Below are 22,288 nucleotides of genomic sequence, written 5' to 3'. Positions count from 1 at the left end.
ATACAGATGCCAGGTCTGGACTCTAGGGTAGATTCAAAGTACTGTGTTCCTACTGGAGTGATTTTCTGCATTCTTCCCTGATGGTAAAACAGTTGTGATGGAAACCTCACTGAAATATTCGTTGTCCTCGTAGAAGTAGAACTTCAAATCAGACAGTACAAATTACAGCCATCTCACTATCACTCCGCCACTGGGCCTTAAGATGTAAGTCTAACTTAATCCTAAAAACCTTATAATGATCATTTTTCCCCCTAATACCCAAACATCCCTGCAGATTTACTGAGAAAATATTTGGAAATATAAACTTTGTATTAGAGTACTAATGCTAGATATAGAGAGATGATAATCCCCCCCTTTATAAAACAAGATTTTGGGCTGGAGAGATGGCTCAGTGGTTAAGAGCATTTCCTGCTCTTCCAAAGGTCCTGAGTTCAATTCCTGGCAACCACATGGTGGCTCACGACCGTCTGTATTGAGGTCTAGTGTCCTCTTTTGGCCTGCAGACATACACACAGACAGAATATTGTATACATAATAAATAAATAAATAAATAAATAAATAAATAAATAAATAAATAAATAAATATTAAAAAAAGATTTTTCTCTTAAAATCCATTTTAGATACACATATGCCTTTAAAAATTTGGAAGCATTGGATCCTAAACTATGATTTCTCTTTTAGGTCATAATCTCTTAGTGTGTGAGCACAACTCGATAAATTACAGTGGAAACAAAGATGGACACCTTCTAGCTTTTTCCCTTTCATATCCTACACATCCATCTTTGACCCCAAGACATGATGCTCTAATGGTCTAGACATCTTTAATCTCTGGTATTTAACCTACTGGAGGTCACAGTGTCAATATCTCTGGTTAGTCCATGCTTCCTAACCAATTTCCTGTTTGGAGGTTGTTGGAGGAGCAGACTTTGTTCTCAGGCATCTTTAGTATGGTATCAGTCCACTTATTTCCACATGGTATGTTCCCATCCTCTTCAGATCTGCTTCCTCTGGTGCTTTCACATCAAGAGTGAATATTTACTGTTGTTAATAAAATGAGATGCCACCCAGTGGCTGTTAGTCTTTATTTCTTCTGTTCCTCATTACCCTGGCAAATGCAACTTAAAAAGGGTTTTATTTAGGCTCATGCTTTGAAATGTAGGTGCTCATAAGAGGGAGGACTCAGTAACAGGAGCTTGGGGATGATGATCACTTAGCAGTCAAAGTCAGGAAGATAGAAAAATAAATAACACTGGTGCTAAGCTCAAGGTCTCCTTTTTATTCAGTCTAGGACCCCAGCCTAGAGGTCTTCTACTCATAGTTTATCAAATCTAGCAATCACCTCATTAAATATGACCAAAGATTTTTCTTGTATGATTCTATATCCTGTCAATATTGTCAAATTGGTGATATTAACCACCACAGTCCCACTCCTTGTCAATTTGATACCCCAAAATGTTACTTTAAATCAATAATTTTCACTTGTGTTCTCATTATCCCTTAGTCATCTCATAAGGCAAAATATTTCAAATTTGAAAAATTCCCATAATCTCATAGAGTCATAACAAAGCTCAAAAGTATAAATATATATGGAGTCTTTTCAGAAACCCAAGAAATATGTGATCTCCAATAACATATACAAATAATCTATGTGTTTTCAATGTACAGTGGTGGAGACTAACTTTTTGCACTCTAAAAGAAATGGAAGCTTGACAAGGAAAGATTTGGCAAAGCAAGACCAAAACCCAGCAAAGCAGACACTAAATCCTTCAATACAAATGTCCGGCATGTGGGACTATGTTGAAGTTATCTTGGCTCCAAAGGGCTTGTATAACTCTTCATAGCCTGTCTCCTGATCTGGCCCCACTGCATACTTGCTAGTTTTCTCAGTGGTCATCCCATAGTTCTGGCATCTTCAAAGTCTATGGTCTTCCTTGAAACCTAAGCTTTGCCTTCACAACCTCACACAATGGCTTCTCAAGGCCTCCTTGAAACCTTGCCATGTATTGCTCAACCTCAGCAAAGTCCTGGAACCATGGCCCAGCACTTGATCTCCCATTAGATCTTGCAAATTCTAGGCTTACAAAACCAATCCCACGTGGATGATGCTGCCAAGTTACATTGTCAGCTATTAAGTAAGCCTGGTTCCCAAGGCCCGCTGTGAATGAGCCTCCAGATACCTTTCAGATTGACCCTGGGAAGAATTTCTGAAGGCCACTTGATGGAGGAAGGTCATTGGTTAAGTAAATAAAAAAGCTGCTTGCCCTGATAGGTTAAAACATAGGTGGGAGGAGTAAACAGAACAGAACGCTGGGAGGAAGAGGAAGTGAGCTCAGACGGACAGCTCTGCTGTCTGGAGCAGAGACGCCATGCTCCCGGCTCCTGGGCAGATGTGGGGATAGCTCTGCTCTCTGAGGCACATTCAATGAAGCTCTGACCCAGGATGGACGTAGGCTAAAAGCTCCCTGCTAAGCTCACCCAGCTGTGCTACACAGATTATAAGAAATGGGCTAGTCCAGGTGCGAGAGTTAGCCTAGAAGAGGCTAGATAGAATTAAATGAATACAATTTGTGTGTTGTTATTTCAGGGCATAAGCTAGCCAAGCGGCTGGGGTGCTGGGAACACAGCCCCGCCACTCCGATTACAATAGCCACTGATTTCAACAGGGAGCTCCGTCAGTGATATCTCTCATTCTCTCATTTCAGATAAATTTACATTTTCACAAATGAAATCCTCAACAGGCTGAGACTTGCCCTCATAGTACCTCCCTATCTTTTAAGTACAGGGCACCAGGTTTCTCTTTGCTGATCCTAAGCATTCTAGCCATTGCAACTACATTCTCAGCACTCACCTTGTTTGCAACGTAAAATGTCCTTTCTTCTGTCAAACTAACATTTTCAATCTTCTCCTTTAGAGTTGTTCTTGTCTCACTGTAGACAGAGGTTAAGATCAGTGAACAGTAGCTATGATACACCCTGAATGTTATCCACTTGTGAAATTTTCAACAAATCATTCATTATATTTGAATTGTGCATCAGTTGTCAAAGCTCTGGTAGCGTATAAGATTCCTTGCTGAAACAAAACAAGAATAACTTTTGGTCCAGGTACTAAATTCCCACTCTGAATTTAGGGCCCTTACTCTTCTCTGAAACTTGATTAGCTCTTTAGAATCCACATTTTTCTATGTAGTATGGTCTTCCAAATTCACACCAAAGTAGACCATTAAGCTCTGCATATAGTGTTCTAGGGCTTTTCTGGCCCAAATTTTCAACACCTCCCTCATGCCTTCACATTCCTTCCTCAAACCAGTTCAAAAGTCCCAGGAGTCATATGATCAGTATATGTGGTAGCTATACCTATACTTCTCCATACCAGTTTTCTCTATTAATTGCTTTCCTCATTGATGTGATCAACTATATAAGAACAGAAACTCTGTAAAAAGGGTTTACTGTGGCTCTTTTTTATTTTTTTATTAATTTCTATTGACCTTACATTTTTCTTTGTTCCCCTTCTTTTCTCTCCCCTCCCCTTCAACCCTCTCTCATGGTCCCCATGCTCCCAATTTACTCAGGGGATCTTGTGTTTTTCTACTTCCCATTTAAATTAGATCCATGTATTTCTCTCTTAGGGTCTTCATTGTTGTCTAGGTTCTCTGAGATTGTGATCTATAGGATGGTTTTCTTTGCTTTGTGTTTAAAAAACACGGATGAGTGAGTACATATGATAATTGTCTTTCTGGGTCTGGGTGCCTTACTCGATATGATGTTTTCTAGCTCCATCCATTTGCCTGCAAATTTCATGAGGTCAGTATTTTTTCTGCTGTGTAATATTCCATTGTGTAAATGTAACACATTTTCCTTATTCATTCTTTGGTTGAAAAGCATTTAGATTGTTTCCAGGTTCTGGCTATAACAAACAATGTTGCTATGAACATAGTAGAACACATATCCTTGTGATATGATTGAGCATCATTTGGATATATACACAAAAGTGGTACTGCTGGGTCTTGAGGAAAGTTGTTTCTTAATTTTCTGGGAAATTGCCATAGTGATATCCAAAGGGGCTGTACCAGCTTGCACTCCTACCAGCAATACTGTTGCTTTTATGTATCATGATAGGGATGCCATGCAGTGGAAGTGTGAGGTAACTGGGGAATTGTACTCGGGAAACAGAAATGACTACCGATGCTCAGCTCACTTTTATAGATGGCCAGAGCTTACAGAAGCAATTCTCCATCTTTTCATGTTGACAACATTAATCATCACCGCAGCTAATTATTCCTAAACAATGAGAAAAAATAAATTTAATTTAAAGAACTAAAGAGCATCACCATGCTTCCTGTCATTGTTTAAAACAAAAACAAATGTTAGCAATACACTGTGGTTAGGTTCTGTTTACTATGGTTGTTTCAACAAGAATTCCCCATTCCCAGCACATAAACACACACACACATACACACACACACACACACACACACACACACAGATTCATATGTGAATAATTAACTTTCCAGTTTGTGGAACTGTTTTGAAAACATTAGGAGGTATAGCCTTTTGGGAGATGGTATGTTACTGAGGAAGTACTTTGAGATTTCAAAGACCCATTTCTTTCCCAATCTCTCTAATCCAACTTGTGGATCAAAATCTCAGTGCTCGGTTGTTCCAGTTGCCCTGTCTTTGTTCCACCATCATAGACTCTAATCTTCTGAAACTATAAGCCTAAAATTAAACACTTTCTTTTAGAAGTTGCCTTGGTCTTGGAGTCATATGTAGAAAAGTAACTAAGACACTCACCTTTGGGAGTTCTTTTACCTTGTATTACTCAAAATAGAATATAGTAAAAAAAAAAAAAGCATACAATGATGTACTTTCTATTTTAAAGGTAGAAAACAATCCTATCAATTTCTACACAGAATATCCAATAAACAGTCATATTTGCTTATTTAAATCTGCTACTGTCAAACTTATTTGAAACTACCAAACACTGTATTTCTGAATTCTGAAAGAAGTAAAATACTATTCAGTGTGCACAGATAAATGGCATGCCCCTTTCCCTCTTTACAATACTGTTGAGTTTATCTAAATAAATGAGATGTCACTTTCAAGTTCCATCTTAGCACAGTCAATGTTATTGAACAGAGATTCCCTGCCCATCCCCCAAGAATGGAGTGATGAGCTATATAGCTTATTTGATGACTAATATAAGGCACATCAAAATAACCAGGATTTAACCAAGTACTGATGCTCAGACGTGAGTAGATCACAGAAAACAGTCACAGAAACCAAACTACAAACTCGGAAGCCATAGTTCCAGGAACTTGTTCAGGAGCCAGAGAGACGGCTCATTGGACAAAGGCACTGGCCAGAAAACTTGGTCTTTCAAATTCAGTACCTGGAACCTTCGAGGCAGAAAGAAAGAAACAATGTTAGAAACTTGAACTTTGGCTTACACATGTGCACTATGGCACAGGCATCTGTACGTGTGCACACACAAACACACATACACACAATAAGTATATCAAATAAATACATAAATAAAATTTAAAAATAAGACTTGATCAGATTATTGGCAGATTCCCTATATTTTGTCTTTGTTTTCAATTCAAGAGGACTACATTGAGCTAACTATGTTCCCCAACCAACAACCAATCAAAAAAGATATTACCTTTTAATTAGTTCAATGTAGACTTTCTTTGACCAGATGTCCTTTTTTAGGATCCTCTGAATCCCTCTCTTCCCATCTTTGACTCTCTGACAATTATTAGTATTGGGAAATGACTTTCTTACTCCAGAAAATTCTGAAATGACAGCTTATATTAATCTTGATTTATTCCACCTTCCATTCGACACTTTCTGCCCATGATCAAGTATATATGCCTCCAATTTCTGACAGGAAGCAAATATTCTTTCTTACCAGTAAAGAGATTAATGAAAATCATCCATTCTGCTCTTATTTTGTAAGTCAATGCAGGCTTATTATCGACTTAACTTCTATAAGCTGACACTTAGAAGAAAATTCTACCATTTCTCTTTATACTGGGACCTCATACTTCCACAAATTAGGCAATTCTGATTAGTAGTAGTTCCCAGGAATAAGAGAAACATCACTTATCCTTTCAGAATGTTAGTGAGTAGAACTAACTTATGCTAAAGCATTGTGTATATTGTCTTGTTATATAGTAGTTATTGAAAAATTTCCAGGCCAATCAGCTTACATTATTTATGGAGGCCTGGACTGTCTGCTCTGAAGTATTGTTATCATTACCTCCAGTTTTATGAAAAATGCCATAAGTAAAATAAAATAAAAAAAATTTTAGGATTTTTCTCTTAACTTAGTCTACCTTTATTTTGCTAAAAATTTCACCAATATATTTCCATGGATTTTTTTTTCAATCTTGAAACTATCTTTCTTATTAATCCAGGGTAAGTAAATGTAAAAGCTAAGCAAGAGTAAACAAGAAAATATAGAAAAGTCTCTGAACTGGAACAAAATGGAAGAAGTGTACAAATATAAATAAACCAGAAGGAAAATGTGATGAGAGCTGAAATGTTTAAAAGAAAGCTCAAACCTTTGCCTTCCTTGTTTCTTAAGTTGCTGTTTTTCCTCAGAGCATTTCATTGTCAATTATAATACAGCTAGGAATGTCCAGAATGACCTGCTTTAAACCAATATTGTGATATAATGTATAGATTTGTAGACATATATATCCTATAAATATATGTTTTCTCCTTCCAGTTTCTAAGGCAGTTCTTAAAACACCTGGCCAATGGATACCAGGGAAACCGTTTGTTCTACTATTGGTCTTTGACACTTGTTCCTGTTGCCGAGCTCTCAGAAGTTTTTAACTTTCCTCTGTGCTATTAAGAAACTTTCAGTGGGCTCCTGGGTAGCCTCCAGATCAGTGCCACTTGCTAGAGCAAACAACAAACCATTGGCTAGAATTTAATATCCCCAATGTACCAACCTCTCCAACCTCTGGAGTAAGAGCTTTCATTTCCAAAAAATCAACAGTTCTTATAAAATACTACCTTCTCAGCATTTAGCTTGTTGCCTAACTGAAGGTGGTGTCAAAATTCATGGGTGTCAAAATTAATGCATAGGAATGCAAATGGGGAAATATTTTGTCTTGAATATAGAAGGGTATAATTAAAGACACCGAACCTAAGTGGACACTTGTAAATATTGTCTCTATTTCCATCCCACAAGTAGCCACCACTTCCCAAAAGAAGTGTTTGACAATTATCTCTTATCTCTTCATAAACAAAAAATTCAATGATGTAGAGAAACCAATCTAACAATATTTTGAAGAGAGGAGGAAAATCAAAAGCCTTAAAAGCTCAATGAGGGCTGATGAGAAGCCAAGGACAATGGCACTGGGTTTTGATCCTACTTCATGTTCTGGCTTTGTGGGAGCCTAGCCAGTTTGGATGCTCACCTTCCTAGACCTGGATGGAGGGGGGAGGACCTTGGACTTTCCACAGGGCAGGGAACCCTGACTGCTCTTTGGACTGGAGAGGGAGGGGGAGAGGAGTGGGGGGAGGGGGAGAGGAGTGGGAGGAGGGGGAGGGAAATGGGAGGCTGGGAGGAGGCAGAAATTTTTTTTCAATAAAAAATAAATTTATAAAAAGCTATATACAAGAAGAAGTTTTAGAAAGAGTAGGGGGAAAAAGAAACAAATTGAGTTTATATTTGTTATTCTTAAACATTCTCCAAGATAAAGATGGAATTAAAGTAAAAAAATAAATCTAGACAAAAACAGTTTTTTCCCCACTAAGAATGAACCAGGTCTTCTTAGTAAGATGGAAGTAAGAAACTATTTAAATACATGAATGATTACCACTAAAAGAAAAGATAAAATCTGCTCTACCACTAGGCCAAGTTGATAATACCAACTCCTTGACTTGTAATGCAGTGCTGGTAAACTTCTCCTAGGGAACAAACCTAGGCAACCCAGTCCTCTCCACTCTACCACCAATGCAGATACCTCCGAAGAATAGCCATTATAGGCACTCTGCTAATTCGAGGTAAATGTCTATGCCAGTTATTACATGCAAGGGTGACACCATCATTAAATTTTCTTCACCAACTCACCCTCCCAACTGCCATCAAACTATCCCTGTTTTCCACCAAATCATGGATCACCAATGAATGTTCATTGCTTCTGATGGTGAACTTTCAGAAAGACAATAATTGAGCAAGTGAAAAGCTAACAGAAAGAGCAGGTTATGGGCACAGAACATGTGGTCAGGGAACTTGAACAGGAGGCCAGAAATCAGAGAAAACAGCTCTCTTCCCCCAACTACCGCAGGGAAAGCTATATAGAATAACTGGAAGTGTGTCGTGATGCTTTTCGTTCTGCAAACACACAAGGCTGCTCTTGTTCAACGATCTTCCACCTCCCTTCAGAACCAGAACCACAGAAGTTTTAAATCTCTGATTTATGGCCTGCTGGGTACCCTTTGCTCCTCAATATCCTCCTTCCTTCCTTGTTTCATTACTTAAATAATGATTCCCTTTGCTACTAAAAATTTATAAACTCTAATTTTCCCACGCAGTATTCCAATGCTACTGTATTTGAACGTTATCTAAAACATGAGTGAAATGCACAAGAACCTCCTATGACAAGGCAATTCAGTAAAACAGTACAGAGAACGACACCCATCTCTCCTTTAAGTAGTATCAGTGAACAGAGAACGACACCCATCTCTCCTTTAAGTATTATCAGTAAATGAAACTCTTGGTGAAGAAAATCTTCAAGAGTGACTCACATAATAAAAAACAAAAGAGTGGGGAAAAAAAGAGGTAGTTACAGTTATAAAACACATCTATCCAAACAGACACACGGGTGCCCAAAAACACAAGCAAGTATGAGACAGTGATCCAACATGATGCATCTACAACCTCACAAGTTCCCAACAATGAGTCCAAAGACACTGAAATGCCTTTAAAATCAAAGATAATTTCAGTCCTACTTCTGTAAAGGATCAGTGATTGTATAGAGGATTCAAATAAGCAGATAAGCAAAGCAAAGGAATCAGCACAAGACTTTCACTAGAAAAGATACCAAAGTGAATGAAATGGTACATACGTGGAGAAGAAATGTTAAAATATGGAGGGTGACTTCAGCAAAAGCTAAAACATTAAAAAAAATCAGAAATCCTAAAAGTGAAATAAAGAATCAATGCAACTTAGAAAACTAGAAAGAGTCATTAACAGATAAGACAAAGCTGAAGAACATGATTTAGAGATGGGTAACAAAATAATAATAATAATAATAATAATAATAATAATATATACATATATATGTGTATAATAAAAAAATTCCTGAACATTGCTAGTTCCATTGATAATCTTAGATATAGTCAAGAAACAAAGCATGAGCTCAAGGGCTAGAATGTGAGCTGAGATAAAATAAAAGTATAGACAAATCATTCAATGATTAAATTATGGCAAAATTTTCAGACTAGAAAAAAATGGACAGTCAAGCAAAAGTGATACTCCGAACTACAAATTGATATGACTAGAAAAGAAACTCTCCAAGCCATATGGTAGTCAAGCTGTTAAAAATACAAAACAAATAATACTAAAACCCGTGTGATACTAACATACATTTTCACACAAAGGCATCAATATCAGTAACCCTAAAAAACCAGGAAATCTGGAGTTAAATATTCTAATTCCTGAAAGTAAGTATTTTTCAATTAAAATTGCTATAGCCAAATTGTCGCTAGAAATCGATGGTGAAGTATACTCTTGAGGACAAACACAAGACAAGCTAATTCATAATAACTAATTCATTAATACAATGTTTTAAAAATGATACCATAAACGAAAAGTAAATAAAGTCTAACCAACAAGAATACAGAAAAGCCTACTTTGTTCCTTTTACTTTTCTTGTCTTTTTTCTTTCTTTTTTTATATATTTTTTTATTTTTAGAGAGAGGGTTTATCTGTGAAAGAGTCTTGGTTGTCCCGAAACTCACTCTGTAGATCAAGTTGGTCTCGAACTCAGAGATCTGCCTGCCTCTGCCTCTCAAGTGTTGGGATTAAAAGAGTGCACCACCACCACTCAGTGCGAAGGATACATTTTAGGACATTGAAAAGGGAAAATAGTAGGTGATTGAAATATTCTCCATAATCTCAGTAGAAAGAATAAATGTTGCAAAAATGGTCACATTACAAAAAGTAATAAAAACGCCATCAAAATTCCAATGAAACTCTTCACAAAACTAGAAAAGCATTGCTAAAGTCCATATGGAAGGCCTTTTAAAAGACCGTGGATACACAGACAATCCAAGGTAGGAAGAACACTAAGAAGGTATTACAATACCTCAGTTCAAGTGATGCAGCAATGCCATAGTGACAAAGACATTATGGGGGTGGCACAAAAATTAAGCACAAATGATAATATTGCTAACCAATAAAGAAACTAATTACATTAGCAGACAACTAACAACTACAATAACACATCTATCCTGGTGTATCTTGCCATAGAAATAACTTGCACACGCATGCTTATTACTGCTCTGTTCACAATGGCAATGGAATCATCTTAGAAGTTTACCAACAAGTGGTTAAATGATGAAAATGTCGGAAGTTTATTCAACACTAAAGAAAATTAAAACTATAAAATTAGTAGTAAAGTGAGAAAAATCTGGAAATTGCTATGTTAACTGAAGTAATCTTGTCTCAGAAGGACAATTATACTATGTTATCTCAAATATGGTAGTCCTATCATATATATATATGTGTGTATGTGTGTGTGCATGTGTGTGTGTGCGCATGTGTGTGTATATACATATATATATATATATTAATCTGAATGTAGTTATAGGTCATGCAACTAGAAAGGGAATCATATGGAAAGCAGAAAATGTCATAAAATCCATGTGACATTAAACCCAAAAGGAACTACTTCAAGTGGAAAGGCACAAAGAGGGGCAGAGGGGTGTGAGACAAGAGATAGGGAGGAAGGTTGCCAAAACTACGCTATGTTTGAAAATATTACAGTAAAACAGTAGACTCTGTACACTAATTAAAATAAGCAAGTAATGAAAAATATTTTTAAAAAATAACAAACAAACAGGCAATGGACCTGTTACTTCCCCAGAAATGGCAGACAGAACGCAACTCTGTGGACATATTGATTTTAGCCAGAAAAACACATTTCCAACTTCTGCCCTCTAGAATAAAAACATTACACATTTCTATTGTATGCCACAGCAAGGCTTAGTAATTTATTCCAGTAGCAGTGGGAAAGTAAAGCATAGCCTTACAGAAGCTTTTGCTGTCTTGAGACACTGCATGTTAGTGTAGAACAAAAGCAACTGCAAAACAGCCACCGTGAGAAAGTTCCCCTCATGAGAAAATTATCAGAAATTCAGAGGAAATAAGATGAAGCAACAGCTCTGGATGCTTCTGATTTAGATCTACTTACCTTTGAAAGCAAAGACATCAAGCACTAGCTTTGCAAGCATCCTACTTGTGATACCTCAATTTCCAAAAGTCTTTTTTTAAATATGCTGTCTTCATGCTTTAGCATATAAGTACCTGATGAGACTACAGAGGTCATAGACCTAGAGGGAAAACTACTACCATTATCTGCTAAATGAATATAGCAATAAAATGACTCCTGATCACATTTTGCCATACCCATAGATCAGTGCCTCCTTCAACCCTCATCAGAGAAGCGGCTTCTTGCGGTAGACAGGAGTTAACACAGAAACCCATAAATGGAGTTTCAGCAGAGTGAGATACTTTGGTGTATTCATTAAATCTCCACTCCTTGAGGCTCAGGTATCTATGCAGAAGGGAAATTTCAGCTAGAGCTAAAGAGGATGGTAAGCATAAAGTAAATGTGTTTCAGACACAAGATTGATGTACATTCTATCTCTGAGATTATAGCAGAATGCACAAGATCTTTAGAGACAGGGTTTGGCACCTTAAGGGGAAGCTATCATGAAGCACCCCCACAAATATAAAACTATTACTGCTTGAAGGTAAATGATGACAATCTGGATTTTTTTTTTTACACCAATGGAATGTCACTGGGTATGTCAACCAAACTCCATGCCAGGTCCCATATCCATGAGTAGTTGACCAGCACAAAGTGAATACCATGTTTTGTTTTGCTTGGGTAATTTTTTTTATCTTTTTGGATTTTGTTTGTTTTAATTTTCAGTTTTTGATTTGGGGTGGATTCTTTTAGAGAAAAACAGTTGATGAGGAGAAAGAACTTGGAAGTTGGGTAAGCAGGGAGATGGGAAAAAATTGGGAGAAAATTTTCAAAATATACTATATAAAATACGTTAAATAAAATTGAAAATATAACTAAATTCTACTTTTATTTTTTACAAAAAGTCAGACATGTTTTTATTTTGAAATGATTTCTAAAAACTTTATAGTTAATTTTGGCTGTATCCTTCTGTTTCCAGTTACTTTGATACAATATCTGTTCAAATAGAGAAAGACAGCAAATTGAAACAAGTTGAAAGAGAAAAGAAAAAAATAAAAAAGGGGGTGGGGAAAAAAGAAAAAAGTAAAACAATTAAATCTAGGCCATATATCCAAACACTTTTCATTGAGTATAACATTTATTTTACCTTAAAAACTTTATAGACATTTTATCTACATAATAAGAGTCAAAATACAGTCACAGTTACTTTTCCATCTAGTGTAGTTCTGAAAGTCAAATGTGTTTCTCATTTTAATGCAGCATGCATTCACTGGGCTGTGGATATAGCAGCACAGCTAAAATTCTCCAAAATATTTGAAGAATGAAAGTATAAGAAGCGCAATTATATATGGAAGATGTAGTCTAAGGAAATTATTTAATCATAAAATTTTCACCAATGGAAAAAATCTATAAATCACAATCAATTACAGTTACATAAAAAAAATCACTGAAATAAATTAAGCCTGTTGATACTTGTGTAAGATATCTCATTAGTGTAGGGCCACGTGCAATCATTATCAGACACTGTCAGAACAAACACTGACCTATTAGTTCATAAGATCTTTTTGGTTTCTGAAATAATAAACCAGGCTGAAATTGTTGCTAATCCTCACGAAAGACTCCTCATCAGCCAACTCTTTATGGAATCTATCATTCAAACAAATATTTAAATAAAGTGATCAAAAAGGAGGAGAAGAAAAAGTCATCTATGCCTATAGTATTATTTCCTGGTATTATTTTAAGTGAGTAAAATTTAATTTTTCTCAGTGGTTATTTTTGAATAAGTATTACTATTAAGAGTTGAGAGCACTGAGATGTTGCTGTAGTTGTTACATAGACACAAGAACAATCACAGAGTATCTACTTAGGAAGATCAGTAACAAAATGAGCAAATGCAGATGTACCAGTGTTCATGTAAGGCACTATAAATTGCCAGCATCTGTTGATGAAACAAGGCCGCTCTCAGGGTCAGAAAGGAAATCTGAGATCTAAAGTTTACACAAGAGCCACCTAGGATAACTGGAAAAATGAAGGCGGTAGCGAGCAGACTCAGAAGGGCAGGAGGGCTGCAAGGTAGAGCTGCATTGTTTCCCGTGGCCGATATAAAGAGTAAAACACTCTAGGGGTGAGCCTATCCTCAATATTACTTTCTAATGGGATCCCGGTCTGTAACCTGAAATATCCTTCAGCAAGCTCTTTTTTTGTCCTTGAGTGTTTAGACCCTCTCTCCTGCATGACTGCAGGGATTACTGCTACATTGTTATAGGGTAGCTTCAGAAAACAACCAAATGAATAAATGGTTTGTTATTATGGGGCACTTGCTCTGTACTAGATTATGATGATTGATTTTCATTGCCAATTAAACTGAATATAGAATGACGTATAAGTTCAACCACACCTCTGCAAACTTATGTCAGGTTATTTCCAAGAAGTATTGATTGAGGGAGGAGGAAATATTTCGAAGGTGGCTGGCTTGATCTCACGCGTTAGGGACCCAGATGGAATAAAGGAAGAGGAGAAAGCTAGAAAAGACTCACAGACCCACATTTCTGCTTCCTCTGTGGTGTGAGCAGCTTCTACTTCTCACTCCTAGTACTATGCTGATCTCCCATGCCTTCTCCACTCTAAAACTGTGATTCTAAACAAGTCATACTTAAGTTTTTGCCTTAGGCATCATATCATCCTGAAGAAATAAATTAACATACAAACCTCTATCTTCTTCAAACTTACAAGAACCCTAAAAATATAGGTATCATTCACCCCATTTGAAAGATTGATAAATGGAGGTCAGAGAATCTGAAAAATCTCATAATATTATACAAAAAATTAAACTGGAAACATTAGCTACACTCTGTTTCCCCAGAATGCTTACGTTTGCTGTTTATTCATTTGAGACACTATTTTCTAAGCCCAAACTCTCCTTAAACTCACCATATAGCTGAAGATAACTTTGGACCCTGTGGTCATTTGCACATATGTACTACTATGCTTGATTCCTTTCCTGTTATCCTTTTCCTGTTATATATGAAAACCTGGCTGGGCAGTGGTGGCGCATGCCTTTAATACCAACAGTTGGGAGGCAGAGGCAGGAAGATCTTTGTGAGTTTCAGGCCAACCTGGTCTACAGAGCAAGTTCCAGGATAGGCTCCAAAGCAACAGAGAAACCCTGCCTTGAAAACTAAGAAAAGAGGGGGAGGTAAAGAAAACACTGAAATCCTTGGCTGGGAATGTACTTTGGGGGTGTAGTGCTTAGCATGCCCAGGGACCCAAGTTGTTCCCTAACATAGAACAAGAACCATCTTAACACAGACACTGCTCCCTTTCCATAGCTATTAAGGCAAATGTTCCTCATCTCCCATCCCTTCCAGCTCTGCTACTTAACATGCTTAAAAACTCCCAACATCACTCAGTAGGTTAAGGTGTAAGAAGGGTTAGAAAGACACCAACGTCACTCCTTGCAAGTATTACATTGATCTTCCCTCAGGTATGAAATAGAGAGTCCACTAATTTCTATTTTTATGGGTTGTTATTCGAATTAAATAACATAGTTTTTAAAGATTAGATATAATGTCATCACCCAGCAAGGCCATTTTAATTCCTCTTACATGCTTTCAACCTTGGCTTCATTTTTTAAACTTTGCCAGTCAGGTTCTATTTGATCTCAATTTATAAGAACTTTGATGCGCATTAACACATCAACACAATTTACTCTCTGAAGTAGACCTAGATTTCTAAATTAATAAAATGCCAACATGCTAGGTATATTTAAGTGTATTTGACTTTGCATAATTATAATCTGGCATTAAATATAAATTCAATTTATCTCCTACTTTATGGATAAGAACTTTTTTTTTACCCTCAAGACTTGTATAGTAGAAACGATCAAAAGATTTACATTCTTCAAAGAGCACATTCAAGTTACTTGCTAGGGAAGGGGACTGCAATCCCAGTAGAAGCCCAAGGGAAGGGGATCGCATTCTCAGTAGAAGCCCCATTTAGCCAGAATCCCCCATTGTCTCTGGCTTTCAGTCAATTAGTTCTCTTAGCTGAAACAGAGGTGACAAGTGTGCATGAAGGGAGCTTCGTGCCCCAGTGAAAGCATCTTTCCACTACTGCCATTGAGGTGAGAGTTTGATCTTAAGAATACAGCATCTGAGGATGATGTAGGCAAGACAGGCAAATGTCACAGTAAATAATGTGCGAACCGTTCCCCGATACTCTGAGCAGGAAGTTTAGACTCAAGGCACTTCTCTCCTATAATGCCCAAGAGGAAGTTCTAAGCCCAGCACAGGCAATTTTTAAGATAGATTGGGAAATATTTCTATTTCTGCTGACTGAGTTCTTCCAGCCCATGGCAAGGCCAAGATCGGGTTGCCCCTTGGGACTGAGGTTGGTGCAGAATGCAGGCATTATCAGCCTATGTGACTTGGAATTATCCTGGTATCATCTCAGTGCCCTGAGGCAGAATTGTAAAAAGAAATTGCTGTACATATATACACTCAAGTGGGAAGTACATGATACAAAAAGTAGAATTAGAAGTTCAGTTTATAAAATATAAGAAAGTTGTTCAAGATTTTCAGCTATGGTCTCTGGAAGAAAAGGAGGAGGATCTCAGCCTCTGATAGGGTTTTCTCAGCAGAGAATTCATGGAGGGATGGTTGTCAGAAGAACAGTGAAAGATGGAGGAGTATTCAGGTCACAAAGCTAGCAGCCACATAGTCTTTTTAGGGTTAACCTCCAGATTATACAAGGAATTCCACAGCATGAATTTAACTATAGGGCTCATCCCACATTAAGGAGAGAGGTCAGGAACTTTGAATACTTACATGAATTCAAGTGTAGTGAGACAGAACTTCCCTATGGAGAAGGCTGCTTACAGTCTCAAGAGATGGATGAGCTAGAGCTATTGAGAAGACAGTGTTCAAGGTGTTGGGGCCAGGTATACTGGTTGGACAGAATAAATATGAACAAAGACTCAGTAAATGACATCATCTCATCTTAGAATGACTTCTTTCATATAAGGGGACCTGTTGGTATCTATGCCTCTATTATCTATTATCTTCTATCTACTGTATCTCTCATCTTTCTATATTTATTATCTATCACTTATCATTTACCATCTTCTATCATCACTATGCTTATTATTTATTTTCTATAACTTATTTGTTTACCATCTTTTTGTCTATAAGGTATCTATGCATCAATATTTGATTTAATTCATTAGGTATCTATTAATATTCAATTTTGCATTTGTTTACCTATATATTTGTATATATATATATATATTTGTTTATATATTTAATAATATCTGTTATTCATTTAAGGCTTTCCTTACATGTTACCATACTCACAAATTATTTCCCCTTTTTTCTATCTTCCTACATTTATATCTCTAAATGACATTTTAAAAACTCAGTTTTTAAAAAGGTAGAATATAGATATATTATATTATAGAACATAATTAGGACCCCTGATGTAGTAAGCCACAAAAATAAATAGTATTACCTCTGATTTGAGAACACTTTATGGCTTCCTGGCCTGTCATATTTAATCTCTTGTGTGTTTCATTTGCACGACTTTCTAATTCTAGTTGCAAGATCAGACTTTTAAACCTTCCAAATTTGGTTTCAAAATTGAACCCCCAAAATTTAAATATTCGCTCTATAAGCCTTGGCCTAGAAGACAGGAACATGTACACTGTTTGCTGCTCTTTTCCTCTCTGCTCTTTGAAGCGACTGGGTGTGAACTGCAGTGTATCAGTTGTCCATTGCTGCAATACTGCAAAACAAGCCACTTCCTAAACTATAGTAATGAGTACTTAGTTAGTGGTCTCTTTTGCAGGTTAGTGTTTCAGGGTGATACATTCCTTACCTATAGTTGGGTAACAGATTATCTCCAGACTTAGCAATTTGAAAGCAATGCACTTTTTCTTTGTCATGGTTTCTGTAGTTCAGAAACCAGGTACAGCATAGCAGGGTCCTCTGGCTCTGGATACAGGTGATGTACTGACTGAGCACACAGCAATGATGTCAACTAGGGACTGAGAATGAAGGCATAGTTTCCTGAAATTTGCCAGGAAAGATCAGTTCCTTAATATGTGTGCCACTTACAAAACAGAAACTTGTTTCTACAATTGTGATGGAAAGAGAGCAAACAAAAATGACAAAAAGAACCAAACTTCAATTTTGTAACATACTCTTGGAAGAAATGCTGTTTCTAGTTTGCTACATTCTGTTTATTTGGAAGAACTCACCAGGTCTAGTTCATAATCAAGCAAGCAATGCTACATAAGGACATAAATTGCAACATCAAAGAAAACCATGCAGTATGCTATCTACCAAAGCCATGCTCTGCTGTAGATTCTCCTAGTACTGACTGAACTCATCATCTCTTTGTGGGACAGCAGGGTGTGCAGGTATTCCTTAGTCTCTTCACAGACTGTCCTGGATCCCAGTAGATGGAATAATACAGGTCACACTCCAGTAGATCTTCCCTTTGCAGCAAAATCTTGGAATACCTCAAACACATCCTGTTTCCTAGGCGATTCCAAATTCAATCATGATAACAGTTGGCAATGAAGTTTAGCCATGGCAGGTAGTTACATTCGTTGAGCCTTTTCTAAAAAAAATTCTCTTTAAAATTAGCTGAGGTTGTCATAGTGATAGCAGAAGCACAATGAATCAAATAAATACCACATCCTCAAGAGAGTCATTGTCAGAACTGGCATACTATCTTCTTGTGGCTCAGGGAATCAATTTGATAAGCCCATATTCCAGGTGCAGTCCTTTATTGGAGAAATTATAAGTCTGTTTTTTTGTTCCCAAAGAGTCTGAATTTAGAAGATAGGGAAAAAGGAACCGCTGATTCACTCCAATGCACGTCAATATTATCATCTCATTACACTTGAACTCTTGAAGCAGTTATCCACCCACCTAATGAGCAAAAGTTCAATTCATGAATATTTTGTCATTCATAGCCATTCTGTCAATACCATTTCTGTCAGAATTCATGGAAATATTGACGTCTATGTAGATCAATGCTTCCCAGTGAAAGCCAAGTTCAATTTTGAATGAGAAAAACTTTCATCTATGTAACACTATCCCTTGAGTTGCTGAGCATTTGATCTACCTGACTCATGCATATTAATCTCAGATACGCTATAATTTGGAAATTACTCAGCTAGGTAAGAAATCAAAAATAAGTAAATGAAGAGCTCTGGAATGGTTCGTGTGACATCAACATGAACTAATTTAACATACATATAGACATGCACGCAAAGATATTTTATGTACATAGTTATGAAAATTAATATATGTAAATATTATATAATATAATATAAATTATAGAATGTACATGTATTAGAATGTATTGACTTCCTGATATGATGTGAATATTGTACTCCTAAAAAATGATCCAACTAGAAATAAGCAGATCTGCACCCAGATAGTGATTCCTGTTCTTATTCTCCAATAAAAAGAATAAAAGATCATGTGGAAATTACTTATGCTAATATGGGACAGGAAAAATAAAAGATGAACCTAGTTTATATTTCAGTATAAAAACCTAAGAGCTAAGACTACAGAAATGGCTCAGCAGTTAATAGCACTCCTCTTTCAACGGTCTGAAGTTCAACTCTCAAGCACACATTTTAGACAGCTTGCAGCTTGACCTAATGACTTAATCCGAGGGAGTAAAATATGGAAAAGGAAAAAAAATGATACATTTTTGGTTGAGAAAGCTGACAAAATGAATTTGAGTAAGTTATCAATGTCAGATTAAGCAAGCTGATGAGATTCACCCTTTGATGTAAGGCAAACACCATTGTTGTAAGACTCACTGATGTAATGTGGGCACTATTATTGTTTTTTTATTGAAAACAGATTTCTTTTCATATAATTTATCTGATTACAGTTTTCCTATACACTGAAGGTTCTCTGTCTTTCTGGGCTCCTGGATGAGTTTTTCTCTGTCTGCCTATTCTGGAATACCCATTCAGAGGCTTTTTATCAGTTACAATTGTCTGGTCAGTGGCCTAGGGTATTACTAGCTAGCTCTCTCTATAAATTTACCCATTTCTATTAGTTTATATTTTTTCATGAAGCTTGTGGTTTGTCATTTCACGTCTTGCTTCTTGGCTGGTTACGGGGCATCTCCTCCACTCCACCTACTCTCTCTTTATCTTTGTTTGGACTTCCTGCCTAGCCTTATTCTGCTAAACATCTGACCAAAACAGCTTTATTAATCAAGCAATAAAAGCAACACATATACATAAGTACATCCCACCTCATCTCCCATTTTCTGTCTAAATAAATAATTTTCACGTAGTAAAATTACATAGAACGAAAGATCTATCAAGCAACAATTACAACTACAACATTTAATCTATTTGTATTAGGTAAAGTTAAAGAAAATACTGTATAATCTATCCCATCTTTGTTAGTCTAAGTTTTATATCTAATTTAACTTTTATTATAACTAAGGGAAACTATAGCTATAACTATATGACTATAATCTGTCTTCAACTCCATCAAGACCCCAGAAGTATATGACATTACCTAAGTAAACAGGAAGTACATTGCAAGCAACTTTCAAAATTCTAGAACTGACAGAGATATCTTGACAGTCACCCAAAGTTCATTTTCAATGTTGGGGCATCCATCTTCAGTCCATAGGCCCAGGGCATCTGGCTGACTTTTCAGTGAAGCAGGAAATTTGAAGATCTGTTCTGTCTTGGTTTGGCAAAGTTCATCTGTTACTTTCTTCTGTGTTCTGCAGAATATCTGGCTGTTTCCTCTGTGAAGCAGGAATCCTGAAGGACCATCTTGTCTTAGGAAGTTTCAGGGTCAGACTCCTATTGGTCCTGTATGTCCAGTTCATGCAGCATACCACCAAGCAGTTCAGGCAAGAACATTTGTTTTCCCAAATTGCTAGCCTTGTCACACTAAAGGCAAATTCCATAACAAGTTTCTTCTGTGTCCATCATCCTGTCCTGAACAGAGTAGATATGCGTTCCTTTTCTACAAGTCTGATTATATCTCTGGTCAGATTACCCAAGGGTCCCATTGGCTCAGAGTTGAAACAATGATTGGAAGCCCATGGAAAAACTCTGGTTAAATTTTAATTTAATAGTAGTATCAGTACCTCTACAAGAGTTAAAATGCTATGACTTCCTCTAGCAGACAAAACACTGTACCAAAGCTAGCTACACAGCGGCAAGAGATCTGATTAGATCAGGCCACACTGTTATTCCCCCCAACCCCCAACACACATCACAGCAGCTCCCTCAGAAACTGTCTCTAGACTGTGAACACACTGAGGTTATTCAGCTTTATTTAGGCTGGGTGCCTCTCGTTTCAATGCTATTATTCCATGACATGTTCTATATGTTCATCCTATCCAATCACATCAGCCTTTTTGGTGTTCCTTGGATGATAGCAACCCACATACATTTCTCCATATATTTTCTACAAGGTTGTCTCCTCTTTGCATTGGGTCTTTGTTTTAAATGACACATTTTCAAAGACAAAATGTCACTAGCTCCCTATTATAACTATACTTATTTCTTTTCCACTCCCTACCAGATTCCTGATTATTTTTTCATAGCAGTAGCCATCTAATATGGAATATTTAATTTGTTGTATACGAACTGACAACCTCCCACCTAAAGAAATGCTTCACATGAGAAGGATTTTTTAATTGCTAGCCCTGTGGCCCCAAGACCTAGAGTTCTACCTGATACATTGCAAATCATTCAAACACTGTGCCATAGATGAAAGGTTTTAATGGCATAAGGAGTATGTTATTATTTTCCTCTGGCTCAGTTCTCCTCCACTAGGAAGCAAAATTGCTTTCCTTCCTAGTATCCATTTTTATTTGAATATATTTTCTTGAGCTTTTCCAAGTCCTCATTTCTTATCTTCCATAAATATTCACTAAAACTTGCTTCTCTATTTTCCTGTCTCCTAAAGACAATATCTAGATCTAGCTTGATTACTTGAAATGTTTAATGGGAGACTTCATTAAATAAACATTTAATCAGCAAATAATGAAGATAGAGAAATTTATTTCTTTAAATTTCAACACATACATGTATATGTGGCATTCACTTTTCAAAGATATTAGGAGGTATAAGAAAATGATATTTGAAGATGATTTCAAAATGAAGTAGTCTCATTGAGTAATAAATACAGTAATCATCTCTATTGATATAATAATTAAACATATAGCAAAACTAATTGCTTTAATAGGCATTTAACCAAAATAAAACAATTGCAATGAAGAAAGATGTGTGTTCCTTTCTAACAGGAATGATTGTGTTTTCTCCATGGCTATAAAACATTAAACAGAATTGTGAGCTCCCTGTTATCTATGGCAAATATCATTTTATTTTCTTACCAGTGACTCCAGTGTCATTTTCATAGCAATATCTCATGGCTTGCCAATTTGGGCTTAAATTTATTGATCTCTTCCTGTATTTACAACAAAACAAATCCATTTTTCAGAAATATGTCATCTGATGCTCATTGTTTGAGCTCAGCTGGAAAATTAGAAAAGAAACTGAATTTTGAGGAGAGAATAACACCACCATTTGGGAAGCTTTGGGAACATGTCTCAAATGTACAATACTGAACCAATTAGATTTCAAACTCTGGGCTATATTGGCATCAAGTTGAGGTCTAGAAATAACACAGGAGAGTTTAAGAGATGGTTAATGTGGGACTAGAAGTATTGGTTGCCATATTCAGAGCACGGCTGTGCCTTTATTCCTAAGAGTTATGATGGCAAATTTTAAAAGTTATTTCCGGTTTCAAAAATTCATGCCGTCAAAGCAGTGTG

The sequence above is a fragment of the Microtus ochrogaster genome, unplaced genomic scaffold (assembly GCF_000317375.1).
Source record: "Microtus ochrogaster isolate Prairie Vole_2 unplaced genomic scaffold, MicOch1.0 UNK3, whole genome shotgun sequence".
Taxonomy (NCBI): Eukaryota; Metazoa; Chordata; class Mammalia; order Rodentia; family Cricetidae; genus Microtus; species Microtus ochrogaster.
Note: the sequence above shows the minus strand (reverse complement) of the source record.